Genomic DNA, 12,647 nt, shown 5'->3' on the forward strand with positions numbered 1-12,647 from the left:
ACAAATTTTGAAATTTCGGCCAAAAATTCCATCCTAATAAAGTCAAAATCATTCGGAACTTTCCTAGCAGCTTTTGTGCCCGTTTAACATAGCCATGTCTCCGTAAAAACGACTGGGCCCAGGTTTTTGTAATCTTAATTGAACCCCCGTATTCAAATAGCAATTGTCTGTCTTTATTTTTGATGATTCCTTTTGCACATCCTATTAGATGAGTATTTATGACACCGCGGGAATTTCTAACATATTGAACATAAGTTTTGACATCATCTTCATATTTACCCAGAGGCAAAGGTGCTTTGCGTTTGGCCTTTTCGAGAGATGTCGGCTCAGAACCAGATGTTTTTTTTTTATAAGAAGAAATTCTTTCTTTAGATTTCGAATCGTACTTTCGTTGACATTTTTCTGCAAATTTTGTATAATGCCTAGCAGCTACAGCCACTTCGTGATCAACTGCGTATCTCGCCATTTTGGCACGCTGTGCGCTGTCATAGGAGTTATAGATCCCTCGTTTTCGTCTTGCTGAAGGACTTGGGGTGGAATTTGAAATTTCCATATTTGTTGCCGCTATTATATGTGAATCCTGCTCATTTTTTGCCGATCGTGGATCTGGAAGTTCGGGAGAAGGTGGCGGCACTTCATTTGCCTTTTTCAGCCAGTTCCTTAACATGATTGTTTTAGAATGTTTTGTGACAGATATATTTAAGTACCCAAAGCGTGACCAGAACGTATGATTAGTACTCAGCTGAGTACAAATTCTCTTTTTTAGATTCAAAGGGGTGGATCTTGAATTATAAATCAGCTGATTAAAATAACGCTAAATCAAATACTGCCTATTCAGAAATGCGCTAAATCAAATCTACGCTAACTTGTTGAAAAAACAATTTCCGCCAAATATCGTACACGCCAAATATAATACGTTTACAGTATTTAGGGTTGGTCGGGCGACCGGAAACAAATTTGGCCTTACACAAAGGGATTGCTGTTACATGTAGGATTTTCTGTATGAGGGAGTATTTCCCTTATTAGATTATGGTGGGATTGCTGCTACATGTAGGATTTTCTGTAGGAGGGAGTATTCCTCTAATTAGATTATGGTGGGATTGCTGTTACAGATAGGATTTTCTGTAGGAGGAAGTATTCCTCTCATTAGATTATGGTGGGATTGCTGTTACAGATAGGATTTTCTCTATGAGGGAGTATTCCTCTCATTAGATTATGGTGGGATTACTGTTACATGTAGGATTTTCTGTAGGAGGGAGTATTCTTCTCATTAGATTATGGTGGGATTGCTGTTACAGATAGGATTTTCTGTATGAGGGAGTATTCCTCTCATGAGATTATGGTGGGATTGCTGTTACATGTAGGGTTTTCTGTAGGAGGGAGTAGTCCTCTCATGAGATTATGGTGGGATTGCTGTTAGATGTAGGATTTTCTGTATGAGGGAGTATTCCTCTCATTAGATTATGATGGGATTACTGTTACATGTAGGATTTTCTGTATTGGGGAGTATTCCTCTCATTATATTATGGTGGGATTACTGTTACATGTAGGATTTTCTGTACGAAGGAGTATTCCTCTCATCAATTTATGGTGGGATTGCTGTTACAGATAGGATTTTCTGTATGAGGGAGTATTCCTCTCATTAGATTATGATGGGATTACTGTTACATGTAGGATTTTCTGTAGGAGGGAGTATTCCTCTCATTAGATTATGGTGGGATTACTGTTACATGTAGGATTTTCTCTATTGGAGTATTCCTCTCATTAGATTACGGTGGGATTACTGTTACATGTAGGATTTTCTGTAGGAGGGAGTATTCTTCTCATTAGATTATGGTGGGATTGCTGTTACAGATAGGATTTTCTCTATGAGGGAGTATTCCTCTCATGAGATTATGATGGGATTACTGTTACGTGTAGGATTTTCTCTATGAGGGAGTATTTCTCTCATGAGATTATGATGGGATTACTGTTACGTGTAGGATTTTCTCTATGAGGGAGTATTCCTCTCATGAGATTATGATGGGATTACTGTTACAGATAGGATTTTCTGTATGAGGGAGTATTCCTCTCATGAGATTATGGTGGGATTGCTGTTACATATTGGATTTTCTGTAGGAGGGAGTAGTCCTCTCATGAGATTATGGTGGGATTGCTGTTAGATGTAGGATTTTCTGTATGAGGGAGTATTCCTCTCATTAGATTATGATGGGATTACTGTTACATGTAGGATTTTCTGTATTGGGGAGTAGTCCTCTCATTAGATTATGGTGGGATTGCTGTTAGATGTAGGATTTTCTGTATGAGGGAGTATTCCTCTCATTAGATTATGATGGGATTACTGTTACATGTAGGATTTTCTGTATTGGGGAGTTGTCCTCTCATTAGATTATGGTGGGATTACTGTTACATGTAGGATTTTCTGTACGAAGGAGTATTCCTCTCATTAATTTATGGTGGGATTACTGTTACAGATAGGATTTTCTGTATGAGGGAGTATTCCTCTCATTAGATTATGATGGGATTACTGTTACATGTAGGATTTTCTGTAGGAGGGAGTATTCCTCCCATTAGATTATGATGGGATTACCGTTACATGTAGGATTTTCTGTATGAGGGAGTATTCCTCTCATTAGATTATGGTGGGATTGCTGTTACATGTAGGATTTTCTGTATGAGGGAGTATTCCTCTCATTAGATTATGGTGGGATTGCTGTTACAGATAGGATTTTCTGTATGAGGGAGTATTCCTCTCATTAGATTATTTTGGGATTGCTGTTACATATAGGATTTTCTGTATGAGGGAGTATTCCTCTCATTAGATTATTTTGGGATTACTGTTACATATAGGATTTTCTGTATGAGGGAGTATTCCTCTCATTAGATTATTTTGGGATTACTGTTACATGTAGGATTTTCTGTATGAGGGAGTATCCCCCCTATTAGATTATGGTGGGATTGCTGTTCGGAGTTTAAAATCCCACTAATCCTATGAGATATTTTGACTTTAGGTGAAATACTTTAAAAACTACGACTATAAGTTTTAGTAGATGTGAATTGCTGTTGAAACGAAGGTACGAAAAGTGAAGAAAGGTTCCATTCTCTACCCAGAGTTTCGTGCGCTTCTCGCACTACACCTCTGTCTACGGCTTTTTACAGAAATCTTGTAAAAGTTTCTTTGATCCAACATTTATGTTTAGGACTAAAAAATATTTAGTCATATTATATGATATGTTTTTGATGCTTACTGTAAATTGTTTAAAATCGCCGTTTTCTGATGATAAATTTGGAACTACTTCGTAATATGCGTATGAATGTAGGATATACACGTGGTGGAGATTTAAATGTAAACATGGAATCAAAAGCAAGAAAGGCTGTAAGAATACGATAAAACTTGTAAAATAAGAGACAAACAGCTAAACGGTAAAAATGCACTTATTAAAGTGTCAGTTGGCTATGAAAAATGCCTGATGTATCACCTGTTGCCTAAGTTTTAAAGGGAAAGGAAACCGAGAATGATTGTTTATATCATGTGATTATATTGTCACGTGATTCCAAGCGTTGACAGAGGTGTATGTGAAGCTTGCGTAACGCGCCCTCTGGTGAGAGAATTGAAAGGTTCTTCGGAACCAGTGATATTTACAGATTCTTAGCAAAAATGACGGCACATGCGTATCGGGTAGAGTATTATAAGGTAGTAATGACTCCCTGTGATTGGATAGGACATTAGGTAGGTACTATTGAATTGTATTAATAGCAAAAACGTTTACCTGGTACAATGTTATTAAATTCTCTTGATCTTCGAGTTGCATATGAAAGGTGAAGATAACGAACAGAGATCAATCTCATAACTCCCACAGGGATTACAAAATAAAGACTTGGGCAAACACGGACCCCCGGATATACCAGAGGTGGGATCAGGTGCCTAGGAGGAGTAAGCATCCCTTGTCAACTGTTCACAAGGAAAGAGAATCGGGAATCAAACCCAGGACCCCTTCATTACTTGTCAGGTGCTCTAATCACTGAGCTATCCAGGGATCAGATTTACAGAACTTACGACTAAAAATGTTACTTAGTTCTAAAAACTTGTTAATTTAATGCCACTGATAAAATATATTGTGTTTCCTCTAACCCGACCGACCCTAAATTATAACCGACCCTATAAATTTCTTTCGATTTTTTGAAAAAAAAAATTGTACTATTTCCGGAAAAAATATATTCCCAGTTCTTGGTTTTATTTTTAGTCAAACATTGAGATGAAGTCATTTAATCGCTTTAACGATGTACAAAGTTGCATGGAATTGTGTCAAACGTTTTAACAACATTGATAATGAGGAAGATAATCCATAATATTGAAATGAATTTCTAAATTTTATCACATCAATTAAATATACATCCTTATTTTCAAGCTATTAACGAAGTACTTAGCTACTGGGCTGTAGAGACCCGTGGGGACTAACATGTATTGAATACAGATGATGTTACATGTATATGTTTTCTTAGTCAATATATAATTTTATTACCTGCAATTTACGATTTGTGAGCTTTTCTGATCACCTGTTCAGAGATGCCTACCACCCCGATTTAGGTGGAGTTTCTCAGATTTCCGAAAATCCGTTCTCCGACTTCAGTACCTTAAAACTCCGATCTGTAAAAAAAATCCGGATTTTTTTCGTTCTCGGTCTGGTTTTTATTAAAATGTTAGAATTTTGATCCGTATCGTTGAGACGCATAATGCGTAGTATGGATTAGCATAATAAGAAACGTTTAAGTGATGCAGATTAAAAGAACATTTTCAATCATTTTAACAATGGCGGACATGCCACTTGTTGGGGAGAGTTCAGATCTCACCAAACTAGTTTAACCCCACCACATGTCTCATGTGTCTGTCCAAAGTCAGGAATTGTGGTCATACGTTTGTCTTTCTGTTAAATGTTATGTTACATGTATATTTTTGTAATATTTAGGTGAGAGCAGTATAATTTTACATATACATGTTTTATTTATTTGGGGCAATTTGAAAGCCTTGTGGAGACCTCTAGATTTTTAAATTCCTTTTTTTTTCCCTCATGGATGGAGTGCAGTCTCTTTGACACTTACCCCATATCTTTTCATTTTCATATCTGTAATGTATATTTTTGCGTGTTGAAGAGGGATTATACATGATAAAAAGCCTTCTAAAAATGCTATTTTCCTGTGGCCCCCTGAACCCCTACCGAGGGCTTCACCCCTGGACCCCATTGGGGCCCTAGGCAGGCCCCAAACCCCCGGCCTTAGTATTTACTCCTCTTTTTAATCAATCAGGGTTGGCATCTCTGCCTGTTGTCCGTCGTCTGGTCTGTGTGTAAACGTTTTACAATTTCGACTTCCTGAACCATTAATTTGGCCTATTTCAACCAAACTTGGCCAAAAGCATCCTTGGGTGAAGGATGTTCAAGTTTGTTCAAATTAAGGGCCATGTCCCTTCTAAAGGGGAGATAATCACAAAAATGCAGAAATGGGGTGGGGTCATTTAAAAAATTTCTTTTCAAGAACCACTGGGGCAGAAAAGCTGAGATTTACTTGAAAGCTTCCTGACAAAGTGCAGATTCAAGTTTGTTAAAATCATGCCCTCCAGGGGTTGGATGGGGCCACAATAGGGTATCAAATTTTTACATACAAATATATGGCGAAAATCTTTAAAGATCTTCTCAAGAACCACTGACGTAGAAAAGCTGATATTTACACGAAAACTTCCAGACATAGTGCAAATTTTAAGTTTGTAAAAATCATGGCCCCAGGGGTATGATGGGGGCACATGGGGGGATCGAAGTTTTGCATACAAATATATAGTGAAAATCTTTAAAAATCTTCTAAAAAACTACTGGGCCAGGATTGATTGATTGATTGATTGATGTTATACGTCACACTCAACAATTTTTCAGTTATCTGGTGGCACCCAGTTTTTATTGGTGGAAGATAAAAAACCAAGATACAATGTACCGGGGAAGAGACCACTGACCTTCCGAAAGTAAACTGGGAAGCTTTGTCACTTACCGGCGCGAGCGGTATTCGAACCCGGGCCGATAGAGGTGAGAGTCCGTGTGATTTTGAGCGCGATGCTCTAACCACTTGGCCACAAGTGGAAATTTACATGAAAGCTTCCTAACAAATCATGGCTCCTTGGAAGATCAAAGTTTTATATACACATATATAGGGAAAATCTTTAAAAATATTCTTTTCAAAAACTACTGGGCTAGGAAAGTTTGCGAACATATAGAAAAAAATCATTAAATATGAGCCAAGGTGATTCAGGTGAATGGATGGAAAGGCAAGAAAAGAAAATAGGAACCCTTCGGTGTTGTAGCCATGTCTTACTTAAAATAAAGATGATTTGATTTGACCCTGAGCTGAGCCTAGCGAAATATGGACAAAATTTCGTCATGAATATATACTTGACTGCGGATAGCTCCATTTACCTGATCGGGATATAGGGCTCACGGCGGGTGTGACCGGTTAACAGGGGATGCTTACTCCTCCTAGGCACCTGATCCCACCTCTGGTGTGTCCAGGGGTCCGTGTTTGCCCAACTATCTATTTTACATTGCTTATAGGAGTTATGAGATTGATCACTGTTCGTTATCTTCGCCTTGCATACTTAGTCATGAAAGTAGGTCTAGATCTATTTAAGATGCATCATTCCTTTTGGTGGGTTGGTTACATTTTTTTTTGAAAGATGATTATACAATTAATGTTTTATAATATAGTCGTGGTACAAATATGGCTAACTACTGTAAGTATTAATTAAGTAGGTTTATATGTATTCAACCACCTTGTATTGAACAGTAAAACACTGGCCCGCCATTTCATGTTATATTTTATTTTTCAGGAAATAAACCTACCAGGAAGTGCAATCTCTTTGATAGAGCTTAGTCTTGAGTCCCCCTATTCCCTTTGGACCTTCCTTCAATACATGTACTTATGTGACACAGTTCTTCTAGGAAGGGATTACTCAGAATACTTATTGACATGCTCTGAAGTTTTGCGTTTTCAAAATAGACTGAAAGTGAAAGCGATGTTTAATGAAACCTGAATTTTCTCTATATTCACTTGAACATCGTGCGCTACATAATTATCATGCAGTCTGTAAAAATGGAAGAGGCCGGTGATTGACAATTTTGACTGCAAGGATGCAACAATCAACCGTGTTCATTCAGGCAATTTTGGATACTCATTTTTGAGGCCACAACATTTTCTACATGATAAAACAACATGGACAATAAGATAGGGAAGAATAATGTTTTTTTAAAGAATGAAAATTGATGTGCAGGACAAAAGAAAAAGCAGCACACATTGGTCAATTTTTAGTGTCAACATCACAATTGGTAAGAAAATGCAGTGCAAATGCAGCCCTATAAGAATTTGTTTAAGATTTTGCAGTACAAGGTCAGTCGTATTGCAGCACATACAGTTTCCTGGCAAAACAAAGTAAACATTTTGCAGTACACTTTCTGTACATACGCAGTACAAAATCAGCATATGCTGCCTGGCAGTACACTATCCGATACTGAGCTGTATTTGTACTTCATATATGTAGTGCAAATAAAGTGTACTTCCGGCACCAAAGCAGTATGCGCTGCAATTCCGTAAGGGCACACATTTACAAAATAATGTGAGTTAAACTCCAAATAATTTACCCAAAATTGCCGTATTTACAGGCAGTGCACATACCTTTGCCACCTTATTTAATATATCAATCCAGGTGGTTCAATTACAATCATTTTATTTTCAAAACATTGCTTGTGTAAATGTCAGTTTAAAGATGGTTTGTTACGATAAAGAACATGACCCACAATATGCCATTTTTGGCCTACCAAATTTGGAAAAATTAAAGAACACTTTAGAATAAATCTAAGATTATATTTTTTATCCATAACATGAGCCAAGTTGTATTGCGCAATCGTTTCCTCACACCGGATGTTTAAAGCACTCAAGTAAATGCCCAAACCTACCGCAGTTTCACGTTTTCCGGGAAAATCGCATAAATTTGCCAACTTCAGTCTATAAATTCACATGGGCCGCATTACTCACGACTCAATTTTGTAAACTAAAATTAAAATGCAAAGTTAGATTAACACTTTCCATCAAAAAAATTAACTCGTAAGCAATGCGGCCATGTCGAAAAAAAAAAAAAAAATAACAAAAGTGTCGTCTGGAAACGTCAGATTCCAAGGAAGTCAATACATGCACCTAACACAGTTGATAAGACTCAAAAAGAAACAGCAAAGAGGTGAGTTTTTATGTTGTTATATATTTTTTAAAATAAAAATCAATATCTAAACGAGTAAATATGAGAGTCATGGCCTATGGTAAAAAGGTACGGGGGGGGGGGGGGGGGTTAACCTATCGTGTATGTTTGATTCCGAAGTCCGTTCCGATGGCTTTAAAAGTACCGATTTCCCTACCTTTTGTTACTTTAAAAATTATATTGTTCGAAACAGAATGAATGTTCGAATCAAACGTACAGTACAAACTTATTCGGCCATACGGAATACCCTAGTTAGAATAATCTGTGTCTCGGGACAGGCCCTCACCACAATCGGTGCCGTAGGACATTATCATTTTAACGATAGAACATTCTCTCTAGGAATACCCCAGTAAACATTTCAATTACACAGGCCCAGCATGTACACATGTATTACGCATGGAGATGTGCGATATATATTCAGACAGTATGATCTATCGTATGAATTTGTCCATTGGTTCTCATAATTTTTACAAATTATGTAGATCTACGTTTAATTAATATAGGCTACAGTTCAAAGTTTCTTATAAAATATTAAGTCTGTCAATCATAACTGTAAATTTGTAGCAACGTGTTACATTAACAAATGTCCGAATATTACGGCAATGTCAAACACGGCTGTAAGCTCTTCTATTTTACATTTGTACTTGTCGTTTGAACGCACAATATTTATACATCGAACGGAGATAAAAAATTTCGTTTTGTTTTCAATTTTAACTATTTAAGTTCGTAAATTCATAAGTCCCTTGTATATACGTGGAAAGACACCTACAAAAACACACAGAAAGTTTGTTTTTAATGAAGTAGGTCAATTTAAATACATATCAAAATATATCTTGTTAAATAATATTTGACATAACTTGTGTTGAAATGTAGAGTATTCTCTTAATTATATTTACTTTTTTTCGATTGAAGGGCAATAACTCTATATGGAAAACATAGTTTACTAGTGGAGGATCCTAGTTTTTTTCTTTCGTTTTGTTTTATATATACACACGAAAATCAAACGCTTTAATTGATTTTAGAATTTTTATTTTGTGCTATAGACAAAATTGATATTGAAAAGATATGTTTTAAATGTTAGGAAAAAATCTATAAAGGTGAAACGGCAAACCCCCATCCCCCCGAAAATGTATTACAATACTACTGATAATTTTTCTATTATTTATATTATTTCATGTATGGAGATGTGCATGGTTTTTGCACCAGTTTTCTTTTTGGATTAGGAAAATGGTTTACTTTTTCCTTAAAAAAGGACTTTGGAAGGGTCCATTAAACAGACCCAGGTTGGGAGATTTCAGGCTCTCATGGACTTAATTTCCGTGGAAACGAGGGGGTTATTTATATTCGGTCTTTCCTACCCCGGGATAGGAAAGACCAAATATAGATAACTTCCTCGTTTCCACAGAAATTTACATGGACTACATAATAGAAATAAATTAACCATGTAATATACATTGTTGTAAACCCCATACCCCCTCTATATGTCACACTGACATTAATCAACAAAACATTTGAAGATACACATTTTCAGTTTATTAGTGGAAAAAAAATAATTCCAAGTTTTTGAATACAATTTATCAATTGATTCACCAAGCATTAATTAACAAGTTAATTGATTTATAATGAGATTTTAGGAAAAATAACCTAGGCTAATGGGTTTTAACATGAAGATAAGATTTTCATCCAACCCAAATTGTATATTTTAATTACATGTATATGACATAAATATTTCAGATATGCCAAGGAGTGGTCCCTAATTCTTTCTCTGTTTCAACTGTCCATGGAGAGTAAAACCAAAACACAGATCCAGGATTTCAAAGAAATATAGGTCAGTGATCACCACTCTGATAGGGAGGGCACCATCTGATCATGATTTTCTGTGCAATATATGCCAGAGTGTGTGTGTTGCTCCCATATTAAACAGAAGAATATCAAGTCGGTTAGGCAACAGATTCAAGACAGTCCAGCACCACCAGCAGCAGCAGCAGTTCTTCCAATTAGTCCCCCTTCTGTATCACTCCCATCCCCATGTACATCAAGAGGGCACACTTCATGCTGTATCTGCGAGTGACCAGGTCCAAAGTTAGTTGTAGTCCCAGTAGGAGTAAGGCATGAAATCTTATTTCAAAAGAGGCCATCATTCCTGCCGGGGCTCGCTTCTGTACAAATCACCTACAACAAGACATAGAAGAACTTGAACCTATTGCTGACAACACCATGTTCAACAAAACAGGAGTGACATAATTAATCAAAACAAGTTTTTGAGAGCTGAAGTTTTGAGAAAAGAGAAAATAAGGTTGGATTTTGACGACAGTGAAAGTCTAACAGTGAGCATCAGAATCTCCTGGGAACCCCTAAAGCTGCTTTTGAGGACTTGCTGACATATGTAAACCTGTAGAATATGGAAACTTGTGCTAGATAAAAGCTTTATAACCTTTCTACCAGTGTTGTATTTGTTGACAATAAAAAGGGTATTTGATTTTAGCAGAATAATTACTTATTATGAACTACTAGTATTATCATTATGATACTTAACTGGCAAATAACAAACAACAAACATGATTTGTAAATGTTACTTCCTGTATAGATCTACATGATACTTCTATTTTGGGAACATTATGAAAATAGGCCAATTTAGATTATTTCTCATTCTGTGGCATTTACAAGCATGTATACATTACATGTAAATGCAATGTAATCCAAACAATTTAAAACTACAGTGCCTTAGGATATATCCTATTTCAAATATGTATCTAGATGTAATTCTATTCAAATCTATATTAATGCCTGGAAGATTTTTAGATCACAGCTCATGAATTACGTTCTGTCAGTCAATAATGTATTGCACAAACATTTAAAAAAATTGTAGGTTAAAAGACCTCAGTATCTTTACATGATTAATACGTATAGGAATATACAATTATTGATCAAGATAAATACAGTAAAATTTATACAGTATCATTTATCAAATCGTATTTTCAGAGTCAATAATATACTGACTCTGATCCCCTATATCGGTGTTGTGTTGTTATTATTCACGCTATGAAATCTACATGTACATGTAACAAAAAGATCATTTGATACTTACTATTAGGTGTCTACAGTAATTTTCCTTTAATCAGGTTTCACAGCAAATGCTCGTTGAACGTGTAATTCCGAGTAAATTCGAATTGAACATGTTTTGACGAGACGCGGTGTCAACTTATTTCGTTACCATTGCTTTCGATACTCGGTCGTTTTAATACTAAAAAAAAAAATAATAATAATAGAGAAAACAAAAAAAACCCTCAAAACTATGGAATATGATATGAAACAGAATTGTTCCAATGATTCACTTCTTTCACCATGTAAATAAACTACATACTATATTTATTCTTCTTATTTCAGTATTTTAAAATTCAAGTAAAAATAATTTAAAAGTAAAGTTGAACAATCACGGCTTTGAACATCATTTCCAAAATATTTCTTATTTCTATTTCCCAAATTTGGTCAAAAATGCTTATTATGATCATTGAATAAGCCATTCTAGCTATTTGAGTGCATATAACTTGATATATTTAGAGATTTATAGGTTCATGTACATTGTACATGGTCATTGGAGGTTTATTGTTGTGACGTGTATCCCGAAATGTTAATTTTTTAACATTAAATACCACAATATTCAACGTCATATTAACAAAAAAGTATAGAATATATGAAAAAAAGAAAAACATTTCTAGAAAGCCTATATCCCGAAGATTATTATATACAGAAATTATCAATATCCCAGGCTAGGCCATTTTTCATGGTTCGTGGGCCATGTTCTTTCTTTATGGTTATACTTGTATTTGAAACTGTATTTGTGAGTAGTTAGCTGGGAATCTGTCATTTGTCTCTCATTTACAAGTACAGGCTGGTTTGAATTTTACTCATCCACCAAAGGAGGTGGACATGTCCAGAATCCAGAAGTGTGAGTCCGACATACCTAGACGTACATCGTGGCAGAACTTATATCGCTGAATGTACTACATTGATATTGAACAGAACTTATATCACTGAATGTACTACATTGATATTGAACAAGCACCCTCCAATATTTTATTATAAATCTGATTGTGTTAGAACTCGGGGTTCTAAGTAAACGTTAATTAGAGTAAAGATCCTGAGGAAATTTATGCAATATGTGATATACACTAATTACAATCATAAAACACGTGACATGTTGGAAAGGGGGTGAGTTGTTAGAATAATTTGTTTCTGGAGAGGCCCTCTGTAGGAACCTACATCACTTTAACGATAGAACATTCTACCGGGGGGGGGGGGGGGTCTGCTCTATTTACAACATCAATTTCTATTATCTTTACATGCAAAGTTGGTTATT

At 35.8% G+C, this 12,647-nt stretch overlaps 1 long non-coding RNA gene across 1 annotated transcript; it reads right to left on the reverse strand.

Moving 5' to 3' along the window:
- Positions 1-9,797: 9,797 nt before the first annotated feature.
- On the reverse strand, positions 9,798-12,076 carry LOC130049254 (uncharacterized). Its single transcript, XR_008797748.1, has 2 exons — positions 11,376-12,076; positions 9,798-10,459 (listed from the first exon to the last, which is right to left on the reverse strand). It is a non-coding gene; the product is annotated as an uncharacterized LOC130049254 (long non-coding RNA).
- Positions 12,077-12,647: the final 571 nt, after the last annotated feature.

Source organism: Ostrea edulis, chromosome 8 (genome assembly GCF_947568905.1).
Source record: "Ostrea edulis chromosome 8, xbOstEdul1.1, whole genome shotgun sequence".
Taxonomy (NCBI): Eukaryota; Metazoa; Mollusca; class Bivalvia; order Ostreida; family Ostreidae; genus Ostrea; species Ostrea edulis.